Genomic DNA, 4,177 nt, shown 5'->3' with positions numbered 1-4,177 from the left:
TGTAAGGATGAAACTCCTTCTGCAGTGTTAAGGGAAAACTGCCTTTTCTAAACTGTCTTCATGTAAGTAGCCTCTGTATCAGTGGTTCTCAAAGTGTGGTTCCCCAGGCCAGCGGCACTAGCGTCACCTGGGGTGGGGACTTGTTAGAAATGCAGTCTCAAGCCCCAACCCAGATGTACTGAATCAGAAACTCAGAAATCTGTGTTTATAAGCCTGCCCAGGTGATTCTGATCAGTACATATGTTTTGCAACCACTGGTCTATAATAAATTTTTTTTAATTGGAGTATAGTTGCTTTACAATATTGTGTTAGTTTATAATGTACAGCTATACATATACATATATCCCCTCTTTTTTGGATTTCCTTCACCACAGAGCACTGAGTAGAGTTCCCTGTGCTATGCAGTAGGCTCTCATTAGTTATCTGTTTTATACATAGTATCAGTAGTATATATATATGTCAATCCCAATCTCCCAATCTTCCCACCCACACCCCCTTTCCCGCTTGGTATCTATACGTTTGCTCTCTACATCTGTGTCTCTATTTCTGCTTTGTAAATAAGATTGTCTATACCAATTTTTTCAGATTCCACATATATGCATTAATATACGATATTTGTTTTTCTCTTTCTGACTTACTTCACTCTGTATGGCAGTCTCTAGGTCCATCCGTGTCTCTATAAATGACCCAAAAAACATGGAACGCTTCACGAATTTGCATGTCATCCTTGCACAAGGGCCATGCTAATCTTCTCTGTATCGTTCTAATTTTAGTATATGTGCTGCCAAAGTGAGCACTAATAAATATTTTTTAAACTTTGAAAAAGTCTTAAATACTGAACTCTAAAATCTTTAATCAGTAAAATGATTTAAAAAGGAGAGTTGTCAGAATGACCCAAGTAATTACTAAATCATGTTCTGTCAAAGACTCAACACCACCTATTGAAGCGATACCTGGCCTCTTAGGTACCTTTCAATACCTAGAGTCCGTGAGCATTGAGAGAGAACAATCTCCTGATTGAATAATTGCATAATTACAAATAATTGGTACTTCAGTTTTTCACAAAGTTTTGACTTCCCATTCTCTTAAAATTAAGATTGTCATTCCTATGAAAATATCCTCCTGAACCATAACCTATTCCATTTAGCATTCTCAAATCTAAATAAGGAATACACCAAAATGTTAAAAGTGGTTCTCTCTGGGCAGAGGAATTATGGATGAATTTTATTCTGGTCTTTATACTGTTGTATTAATATTTTTTTAAAAAAAATTAAGGTAAAATTAGATAAGCATATGAGGTTCTAGTAAACCTGAGAGAAATCCATTATTATAAGGTTTGCAGCCAAATCCACCATTTATAGGTAAAGAAAGATTTTTATAAATTGACATAGAATGTATTTTGATTGAACAGAGACATTTTTCCCATCACTTTTCTCTTTTCCTTCCAACATGTGACAGATGGACTGACTATATTACATGGCAATTAGGAATTATTCTAGCGAAAAAGTCAAAATAGATTTATCTTAATTGTAACAAGAGGTTTTTTTTAATGTTGAAATGTTTTCTACTCTAAGTAAAGAGTATGCTTTGGAATCTACAGAGAAAATCTTTTTATAATACAGAGAGTCACTGTACATAACCCCTCGTCATGCTTAATGGTCCTCAGTTCCATGGGCTGTTACTCTCTTTGGTTGATTGGCAGTTATACTGTAATGAAAAGAGATTCATATTTTAGCTACTCACTCTTTATTGCAGCAACTGAGATTGGAGTTTTTTATTTTCTTCGCTTTGATTCTTTAAGATGTGTTTTCCTCAACATAGATCTATTTTTTTCATTTTTAAATGTTTTTCATTTAAATTTCCCTTAGGTACTTCCTGTGAATTTTATGGGCCTCCTTTCTTATTATTGCTATAGTTGTCATTTCTGAAATCAAGGAAGCATAGCCTTTTATAGGGCTGACATGTACCAATCTAGTGAGCTAGAAGAAAATCTGGCAGATTATTTCTCTACAATTTTCTACCAAAATAATGACTCTGTATATAATGTTGTTAAACTAATTTTTTGAAATCCCAAGTACGGTCTTTCTTCTTCAGGTACATTTTTGTCACTTCCCACATACCGTGCTATTATCTTCGCACTGTGGTTTAGTAGAGGAAGCACAGAGTTAGAATCAAAAGCCCTGGATTAAGTTCAGTTTCCGCCACTTACTAATTCTATCAATCACTTAACTTCTTTGTATTCCACATTTTTCAGCTATAAAATGGAAGTGATATTAACTACATCACAAGGATTTAAAAATAAATAATAGTAAGACCATAAAATTTTAGAGTAATTATGGTTATTGTTTTCTGTCCTGACTGAAGTGCCCCAGGTAGCATGAAGTAACTAAAGAAGGGAATGGAAAGAGTATAATTCAAAAGAAATAAAATTTGCCTTCAGAATTAAGCATAGAACTTTTCTTGATCACATCCTCTCTGCCACATACACACCCTTCACTTACATACTCCGTGGTTTTTATCAGCTCACAGTGTTTTTCAGGTGGTTTGGTTGGGAAGCTTCTTAACCAGGCCTGGGAGGAGTTTCTATACTGAGTTTCTAGAGTGTGGTTGGAGGCTGGTGGTTAAAAAAAAGAAAATCCTAGAAGGAAACAAAATCTAAACACTCCCTTAGCACTTCAACTATCTGTTCAACCTGTAAATTCTTCCTCCAAAAATCACTGGTACATCCTTTCCTCGAGCCACTTTGTGGATAAGATAGGGTTTCTGAAACGGGGTAAAAAGAGATGGATGGCTATGCAGGTGTACATTTAGGTATATATAGGGTCACTTAGTTTCCTGGGAATAATGAAGTATTGAAAAGTAAGGAACAGATGGATCTTGTGAAATGGATGAAAGACACAGTCCCAGAGAAACCTCTGGACTTGAGAAGTCAGACAGGACCATGTGTGCAGCAAGGTCTGACTCTTAGGGTAACCAGAGAAGGAGGACAAAAGTAACAGCTCTAGGCCGCTAACATGGGAATCTGAAATGGGTCTGACAATGACAGGGTGGTCCTGGTAAGAATAGATACAGGATGGATTTCTATGTAGTGGTTAGTCTCTCCTATTTCACTGTGTTCTTTCCTCTGCTAATTAAAACCTTTGTCCACCAGAGGATACTTCAGTTACCTTCTATTCTCTGTGTTAAAAATCTGTTTGATGTTTTCCCAGAATTAAGAAATTGTTTTGTACTAACTGCAATTAATAACAATGGAAAAGAGCATTCCAGCAAAAGTACAGATGGATTCTGTTTTCCTAAGAGAAGAGTAAGAAAACTCTATGACATTAAAGACTCAACTCAGTCACTGCAAACATGGTCCCTCAATTTACCCACCTATGTGCAGAAGATAATAATACTCATTTTATAAGGATGTTATGATGGTGAATGGGACTAACGCTTACACAGCACTGAAAATACTGAAGTCTAATTAATTTTTAAGCATTTTTCCGTGATATTTGTGTATGTGTGTGTGTTTTATGAAAAACACCTTGTAAAGAAAAATGAGAATGTCCAGTTGGTTGGACCAAAAGACAGTGATTAAACTACTTTTTTTTTAAGTTATAAGGAAGCATTACTATCATATATTCTAAGAACTGCAAAGGGTTTTATGTTATTCAGAGACTAATGGAGCTACTCTATTTATTCTTTTATTAGGCCCCACCAACAGCAATAGAGAAAAATTAATTCCTTGACTCAGGAAAAATTTATTGAGCACCCATTCGGCATTATACTGGGCTCTGGAGATTTGATTTTTTTAATAAGACATGATTCCTATCCTTGATAGAGAGAAGTCTATAAAGAAATTCTCATCTCAAAACAATGAAAAAAATGTACTCATGCATTTCAGTTTATTCTGTGGCCTATGCAACAGAGATATAGTTTGCTCATAGAGAAGAATAATTCTGTCCCTCTACCACTATTAGTTTAAAAAACATCATACTTCTAGATCTAAACATTCCTGAAGATAAAAAATTTCAAACTAAAAAAAAAATTAATGTGATTTTCTAAAAAAAAAAAAAAGAATGTATGTGAAGTACACCAAGAAAGATGATTTAATAGATTATAAGTATTAATGTTGAATTAAATTTCAACTTTAATGCTATTGAAATAAAACCACAGAATCCTCAGAGAACAAATT

At 34.6% G+C, this 4,177-nt stretch overlaps 1 non-coding gene across 1 annotated transcript; it reads right to left on the bottom strand.

Moving 5' to 3' along the window:
- Positions 1-690: 690 nt before the first annotated feature.
- On the bottom strand, positions 691-797 carry LOC115801744 (U6 spliceosomal RNA). The gene has a single exon (XR_004022085.1). It is a non-coding gene; the product is annotated as a U6 spliceosomal RNA (small nuclear RNA).
- Between the last annotated feature and the right edge of the window lie 3,380 nt (positions 798-4,177).

The sequence above is a fragment of the Delphinapterus leucas genome, chromosome 9 (assembly GCF_059928025.1).
Source record: "Delphinapterus leucas isolate spDelLeu-1000000601 "Yukka" chromosome 9, BTC_Dleu_Yukka2, whole genome shotgun sequence".
In the NCBI taxonomy this organism is placed as follows: Eukaryota; Metazoa; Chordata; class Mammalia; order Artiodactyla; family Monodontidae; genus Delphinapterus; species Delphinapterus leucas.
The sequence above is the reverse complement of the archived record's forward strand: the minus strand, read 5'-3'. Positions and strand labels throughout refer to the sequence as shown.